Raw genomic sequence first — 8688 nt, 5'->3', positions numbered from 1 at the left:
TGGGAGCAGGCCTGGGCTGGGGGCTGGAGGAGGCAAAGGAAACTTTGAATTATATATGAGAGAAGATATAATTGGGTTAGAGAATTAGATGTTAGGTTTGAATTTAGACTGAACTGTACTTGTCTTTTAATACTACTTTCAGGTATTAAAGTGGCTGGCAGGCCAGGAGATCTGTGTGAGGGGTTATCTACAGGGCAGGAATGAGAAAATGCGTGTTTGAAGTTTAGAGAAAAATAAAGCCATTTCCTCTGTGTGCCCCACAGAGTTTACCTCATTCAATAAGCTGATTACTTTCTAAAAGAATCAAAACCTTTTGCAATCCATCGGTGAATTTGCTGTGTACAGCATAACATTTTACACATTTTTGGTGTAAACTCAATAAACATTTGCTAAGTATCAAGTAGTATAATATGCCATTGCGGGGGAAATGATGTGGCATTAGATAATGCTCCGATTGGGGGAAACTGAGGTAGGGCCTAATTTTCTAAATTGTATAATCCAAAACTTGAGATTATCTGGAGGGTTTACATGTGCCCTCCTGACCTAATCAGAGTCACCTATGAAGGACTCACTGTCAACTTGTTAGATAGGATCAATACCCGAGCAGCCTATGACCTAGAAATGATATTTGTTGCTTGCTAGTATTAATGTGCAGTGTGGGGTCCAGGAAATGCGAACAGCTGCAGTATTGTAAGATGAAATAAATTGAATAGGAACAGAGTAACACGCAGAAGGGACACTTTTTTTTTAAATGACGGAACTCACTAAATTGGCTATTTCCACTTCCATTTTTGGCTTACACAAGATGAAAGTTTGTTATCCTTTCACAGAGAAGAAGTCTAGAATTTGGCAGTCCAGAGCAGAAATGGCAGCTCAGAGGTCATCAGAAGCTAGACTCCTCCTATGGCACTGCTCTGGTCAACCCTGGGCCTGTCATCTCATGATCCACAGTAGCTACTTGATTTCAACCCGTCACATCTGCATCCCAGCCAGGGAGAAAAGGAAGGAAGAAGGGTACTCCTCTTCCCTTTGAAGGACTCTTCTGTGAAGCCCTCACACAATTCAGTGTACCAAAACTAGCTGCAAGGGAGGTTAGGAACTGTGACCTTTAGTGTTGTGTTTCTAAGGAGGAAAGGGAGAGTGGATGGAAGACACGGGCAACTGGCCATTTCTGCCTCATCCTGTTTCTCTTAAAGACCTGTGGGTGAAGTTAGATTGATGCTTTTTATCAAGAGGAGTTACTCCCTTTCCTACGTCTGCATGTCAGGTTAGTGTGCTCACAGCTCTGTTTACTCTCTATATTGTGTTTCTGATTATTCTTAATAGCTAATTCTACTAGTTCCAAAGACAAAAGTTCAGTTACATAACCCATCAACATCCTTCCTGTCCACCCCTCCGCCGATGAATTAGCTGTGCCTGCTGATTCATTTGTCTCCTATGGAAATTATTAATAAATTGGTTCAGTAAACATGTAATGAAAGGCAGAGTGTGGTGGTGGAACAGGGGTGGGCTTCAGACCAGACTCTCCTTGATTGAACTTCTGCTCCCAACACTGAAGTAACATGACTTTGGGCAAACTTACAGCATCTCTAAATCCCCATTTCCTTCTCCATAAGATAAGTATGACAATTAATACTCCTTGGTGCTGCCGTGAGGAGTGAATTAAGTATAACATGAAAAGTGACCATATGCCCCTATAACACTCAAAATTGTTATTCTGTAATTTGTTCATTGTTCCCGGAGCACCTGCAATGTGCTAGGCACTATACTTGACATTGTGGTTGTTAAAATGTGAAGAAGACATGCAAGAAGCTTGTGATGGAATGGAGGAGCTTAAGAAACCCAGAAATGGGCTCTGAAGCATAGGAAAGGGCTTACATTTGTGTAACATTAGAATGATACCTCTCTTGACTTATATCAAAGGTATAGATACATTGTCTTCCAGAAAATGGAATGATTCAATCTGTTAAGAATCCGTGTGCTTGATTTGCTGTTTGGTAACGAACACTGACATGTGAGTTACCCCGTGTAGGTAAATAGGGTCACATGAAAGGCTTGCAATGGCCCCACTGGTACATTTGTCTGAAAAGTGACAGAGAAGTACCTACATGGGATTTTCTCGACTACCTGTGAACATCACATGTCACTTTAGGTTAGAACTTGAAAGTTAAAACAACTTGATCATCACACTACACAAATTCAGAAAAAAAAGTCACTTTCTCTACATCTGCATGTCTTCAAAGCTCAAGGCAATAGTAATAATGCACTATCCAGTCCCCCTTCCTTTGTAGAGATCTGTTAAACATCTACCTCTACATGCCAGAGGCGTGCAAAGATGAAGAGGATGGGATCTGTCCTCCTTGGAATATAGTATTACAGAAGGGGCACAGACAAGTGAAATTTTCATACTATGTGATTAATGCTACGATGAAGAGAGCTATCCCAGAGTGCTATGTAAGTTCACAGGAGGGGACGGTCCACCGAGCCTCAGCTGGTGAGGGAATGCTGCCCGGAGGAGGTGAGTTCTACACTGAGGCCTAGACGATGAGTAGAAATTAAACAAGTGAAGGGTGCCTCAGTCAGTGCAAACAGCAGATCCAAAGGGCATGGTATATTAAGGAAGGGAGGGATTCAGTGTGGCTGAAGAGGACCATGAGAGACAAGATTTGCTAGGTACAGATCTTGCATCACAGCATAGATACACACAGTGAAGAACCTTCACCCCTATTGTGATGACTCAGTTCATAGGCTTCTCTAGCAAATGCAGAGGGAAAACAACAAAAAACACAGGATTCATTTTGTCCTGGTAGAAAATAATTTTATGTAAAAATCTGTGAAATAGCTACATAATGTAACTTTTCCACTTAGAAGAAACACAGCAAGCAGTATACTGTTTGTACACTGTTTGTATGTATTCTAAACAGTTTTTCAACTCATTACAAGTGCTCAACCTTTTAGTAACTTGGGTTTAATTCTTTATACCACTTTAAAAATAACACAGTAAAGAAATGACCAGGATTCTGCAGTATCTTTGAAGACTTTTAAAATTCATATTTAATTTAGTTCTCTGATGTAGACCCTCAAAGAAGTCCGGGTTAATTATAAGGTATGTCTACATTACTACCCCTTCGGGTGAGAGCTCATTACATTTCATAAACTTAATGGGACAAATAAGAATTGATGCAACACTAAGAGATTACGCAGAAATTTCTATAGAGTGACACTGTGGCCAATTAATGAAGCTAATTTCTCAGTAGGCAATCTGGTACCTTTAAAAAATGCATATAATTAAAGGATTTTTCTCTTTCATTTATAGTTAATATGCAAATCTGATACCCATAAATTCATTCCAGATAGAGTAAAAGCAATAAAATTTTTATGATTTGGCAGACTTTAAATCATTTAAGATACTATAATAAGTTATTGAAGAAAGACGTTTAAAAATTGATGGAATCCCCTTAATAGCAAAGAAAATGTTAGTACGTTACAGAGAGAAAATTCCCCTCAAACTTCCTATTCAACTGACGCACAAAAAGGAATTTCTAAAAGTTCACCCAATACATATTTTTAGAAGACAAGTCATTCACAGAAATACAAGGGTAGGCACTATGATCAGACAAAAAATGAACTATGGTCCTTGCCCCTATAGGGCTAAGCATATAGTAGAACAGATCACCCTCTGTATGGATTTTCAGGATCTCACCACTAATGGAATAGAACATTCCTTGAATCCGGACCATGAGAAAACCAGGGAAAGAAAGGGTTGGATTGACAATCCTGTAATTCCCTTCAGCATATTTGAGGCCTTTTTGAGAAAGAGAAGGGATATTAGCTAAGGAGATCCAATGTCCTAGTTCTAAGTCATTTGAAGTACATTTACTCCCTCTCCCACGTGATATGCCTCAATAACCACTGCTTTCCTATTTTCCTACTCCTCTATCACACCAGTGACCTCCACTACTTACCTTCATTATTTCAAAATATCATCCTGACAGAAAGAGACATGAAAGGTACGTGTGACTTTGATATTCATTCTTCCAACACTTCTGTCTGAGGGCAGAGGAACACCCTACTTAAAAGCCTCAGTTGCTGTTATGTATTCAAAGATTCAAACAATTCACCTCCGTAGGTCTGCAAGTATAAAAAGTATCCTGTGGTGGTGAATGTTACAAAAGATGTGCCTGGGCTCAGGAAAATGGAAGAGCAGTTAAGTATGCTGGAGTTACGGGGGGAGGCATTTAAATACATACATACATATTTACTTACCACCCACCATGTGCCAAGTATATAATTCTGTGAAGGAAGTATTATTGTTCCCATTCTAAGGATTAGAAAACACACTCACCAAGAAGGCAAGAGATTTTCCTTAAATAGTTAAGGAACGGAGCCCAGATTTGGGTCTAGACCTTCCAGTCCGGCACTTTTTCCATGATTGATACTAGCCGACTTCTTGGAAGTGGCAAGGTGCTAATTGGGTCTTGAAAGAGAGACAGGAGCAAGGTATTGAGAAAAGTGTGGAAGGAACAGAACTAAGTCTTGGGCTTGGTCACCCTTAAGGATACTGGTGGAACACACTGCCACCACAGATTGTCTTCTACACTTTTCTCTCTAGTAAGACATTAGAGAAGAGGTGATTGGGAAAGAAAATACCTTACTTGGCCATTCTGTTCCTGAGGGCACCAATTTTGGAGGAGCATAGCCTGGAGGGATCACTCTTAGGGGTGGAAACGCTCAGATAATAATTTTAAGACTTTCTGTCTTTACTGAAGAAAGCCCAATGCACTAGACTCTTCTGAAATTTCATCACGTTCTCATTGTCTTTCATTCTGGTCTCTTCCAGACGGTAGAAAACATTATAGAAGAAAGAGAATTGATGTTATAACCTCACTGCTCTGTCTTTTCTGTTTCTTTCTTTAAAGAAGTCTCGACTTCATCTGTTAAGTGATCAGTTTACACTAGCAACAGTTGGCTGCTAGTACAATTGAACTATAATGTGTAACTTTCATCTATCAGGTATCAAATTTTGCATGTGAACACAACAAAAGATCTCTCCTGGATTGAACTGTATAGACTGTGCTATACGTTACCACACTTTTGTTTATACATTTGATTTTAATGTTTACTTCAGAAACTCAGCTTAGTATAAAGGCTGCTTATTCCATGCCTTGCTTATTTTCAACAATCAAGTTATTTTTTTTTTAACGGTGTTTTGGATGAAGGCTTAGGTTACACATTAGAATTCAAGAGCTGACTCTATAGTTGTTGGTTGCATAGTCCAAAAAGGTAGCAGGTTTGAAGGTCATATAATGTCACTGGAAGAACGTCTGAATGACATGAGAAGTTTTAATGCCTAAGAAATTGTTGAAAGACAAAGAAACTATTAGTGGGTTCTAGTTACTGGAAAAGGAGGCTAGAGTTGTTCTCAGAATTTTAGCAGTGATGACTTTAGAAAACTAGCAAAAGGTCATAGTAAAACAGTTGGCTTGGATAATGTAATAGCCAACGAGGCTAATGCAGCACCGAAATATTCTGATTTTATAATTTGTGGATTAAAAAAATATCTGAACAGTTTGCCTGTTCTGATGCAAGCTCTATTGAAGTCCTACCAAGAAAGCAGAAGACTCCCTCCAAAAGGGAATACTTAAGATGATTTTTTTAAGAAAGGCATCGAGGTCTCAGTTTGTTATACACTGCAATACATAACAATATCCAATGGCCTATTTTAATGGAAGTTTTAGGATTTTTCTCTGTGACACTACCATTTTCTTGTTTGTGCTCTCAAGACACCAGTAACGTACCGCAAAAATATTTTCAATTGCCAAAATAGAAAAAGAACTGAGAGAACAGCAAGCATGGACTACAAGGGAGGAGAGCAATATATGAAACAGACAAGTCTGTCAGTCACTCAGAATACGGCAGAAATTAGTGGACTGGAGGAGACACTGTATCGCTTTGCCAAACCATAAATTGGCAATGTTTTTTTCATCAGGCAAAGGACACCCAAAATATGCAGATAGTTGGTTAAAAATAATATAATGTGGTATAGAAGTGTTAAAATGTACACAAGTGTCCGGTTTAAAGTCAATGTTAGAGGGGCGCCTGGGTGGCTCAGTTGGCTGGGTGTCCGACTTCAGCTCAAGTCATGATCTCACGGTTCATGGGTTTGATCCCTGCGTCGGGCTCTGTGCTGACAGCTGGCTCGGAGCCTGGAGCCTGCTTCAGATTCTGTCTCCCTCTCTCTCTGACCCTCCCCTGCTCACGTGTGTCTCTTTCTCTCAGAAATAAATAAAACAAGATAAAATAAAATAAAATAAAGGTTAGAGTAAGACATAAATTGTGTGAATTGCTAAGTAGTAATATTTAATTAACTTATCATCATGAGCGTGGCTGATAAACAAGAGAGGTGACTAATATCAGGAACAAAAGGGCACATGTTCACATGCCTAGTAAAGGCTTCTGTATCTGCAGTGTTTCTCAAACTTGAACGTAGGTCCAAGCTGCTGGGAGGCTTGTCAAAATGTAGATTGCCAGGTCCCTTTCCCAGAGGTTCTGACCCAGTGGTTCTAGAATAGGGTTTCTTAATTTTGCCACTACTGGTATTTTAAGTCAGATGACTTTCTTGTGTGGGAACTTCCCTGTGTCTTGTAGGTAGCTGAGCTGCCTTTCAGGTCCACTAGATACCCACAGCATCGCTTCTCTGGGCCTTTTTCCAGATGTTGTTAAACGTCCCCTAGGTGCAAAAAATACTCTCCTCCTTGGATGAGGTGTCTAGGGTGAAGCCTAGGGACTGCATTTCTAGTAAGAACATCCAGGTGGTTTTGACGAATATGGTCAGTGGACCAAACCTGAGTAACATTGAACTAATGTGTTATATTATGTCCCCTCCAAAATTCATACATTGAAGTCCTAACCCTCGATACCTCAAAAGGTGACCCTATCTGGAAACAGTCATTACAGATTTAGTTAAGGTCATACTGGGTTAGGGTGGGCCCCTAATCCAATAGGACTGGTGTCTGTATAAAAAGGGAAAATTTGGACCCAAGAGATATGCACCCAGGGACAATGCCACGCAAGCCAAAGAACTACCAGAAGCCAGGAGAAAGGGCTGGAACAGATTCTTCCATAGCTCCCACAGGGGGAGCATGGCTCTTGATCTCATACTTCTAGCCTCCAGAACTGTGAGAAAATAAACTTCTGTTGTTTAAGCCACTCTGTGTGTGGTACTTTGTTACAGCAGCCCTAGCAAACTCACACATAAAGAATAAACCACAAGTCAGAGTTTAGCACTGGGACAACATGTGAAGCTGGATTCGAGAGAAAAATGGAAAGATTATAGATTGGCACCAATTTCTAATTTACTTTCTCAGCGCCTGACATAAAATACGAGTTGAGAGTTTATATTTTTTTTAAACACTTTTTAAAAAAAATATTTTTATTTATTTCTAGGAGAGAGAGAGAGAGAGAGAGAGAGACAGCGTGAGCAGGGGAGGGTCAGAGAGAGAGGGAGTCACAGACTGAAACAGGCTCCAGGCTCTGAGCTGGCAGTCAGCACAGAGCCCGACGCGGGGCTCGAACCCACGAACCGCGAGATCATGACCTAAGCGAAAGTCGGACGCTTAACCAACTAAGCCACCCAGGTGCCCCTTTTAAACACTTTTTTAATGTTCACTTATTTTTGAGAGACAAAGAGACAGAGCGTGTGTAGGGGAGGGGCAGAGAGAGAGGGAGACACATAATTTGAAGCAGACTCCAGGCTCTGACCTGTCAGCACAGAGCCCGCCATGGGCTCCAACCCACGAACCGCGAAGATAGTGACCTGAGCCGAAGTCGGACGCTTAAATGACTGAGTCACCCAGGCGCCCGATAGTTTATATTTTTATTAAACACTCTCCAAATCTATCTTGTCTACATTAAATATTAGGAGCAAAACCTTCTAATCTGCTACTTTAGAGGGTTGAAATTGCTAGCGTTCTATTTTCAAGTTTTCATCTGGACTATACAGTAATTGGATAGGCTTGAGTCTGGAGTTGCCTAGAAGACAAATGGAATTAATTAATTATGCCAGTATCCATAGAAAATGTAATATGTAAATGTGAAATTCCATACAAGGCAAGAATGCATTGACTGATCACACTGTAGCTTTAAGAAAAGTGTTGACTGTTTCAGGTCACAAAGGGACTATTTAGTGTAGAGCAAGAGGGACCATGTGTCCAGCAGGCCACGCAGTCATGTGCCTAGCCCAAGTAGGCAATTCATGCTCTCACTGAAAGAATGAAACCCTTGGTATTAAAAGAACTTAAGAGTCATGTACTCTAATAGTTTCGTTTGCAATAAAAGTGAACACTACTGTCGGTTATTAATGATCAGAAGACAAAAACAAGGGCCCAGTGGCAAATGGCAGTCTTTTTCCCCTGAAGACAGAAGAGTCATATTAATAGAAATCTTGGTTCCTGTTTCCTCCGACAGTTTAATGGAGGGAAAAAACGGAAACTCCTCTCCTTGCCTCAAGATTTTAGAATGAAATGTTTCCAAGCTTCTGTTGCAGATCAAGAGCCCCAACATTTATTTTTCCTGCTCCCGTAAGCATAAATAGTTGATGATAAAGAATGGTAGGCTCCTAGAAATGTCTGGAAACGAAGCTGAGCAGTCATTTACAAACAAGGTTAGATCGAGACCGCTTAAGTGCCT

Source organism: Crocuta crocuta, unplaced genomic scaffold (assembly GCF_008692635.1).
Source record: "Crocuta crocuta isolate KB4526 unplaced genomic scaffold, BGI_CrCroc_1.0 scaffold3, whole genome shotgun sequence".
Classification (NCBI taxonomy): domain Eukaryota; kingdom Metazoa; phylum Chordata; class Mammalia; order Carnivora; family Hyaenidae; genus Crocuta; species Crocuta crocuta.
The sequence above is the reverse complement of the archived record's forward strand: the minus strand, read 5'-3'. Positions refer to the sequence as shown.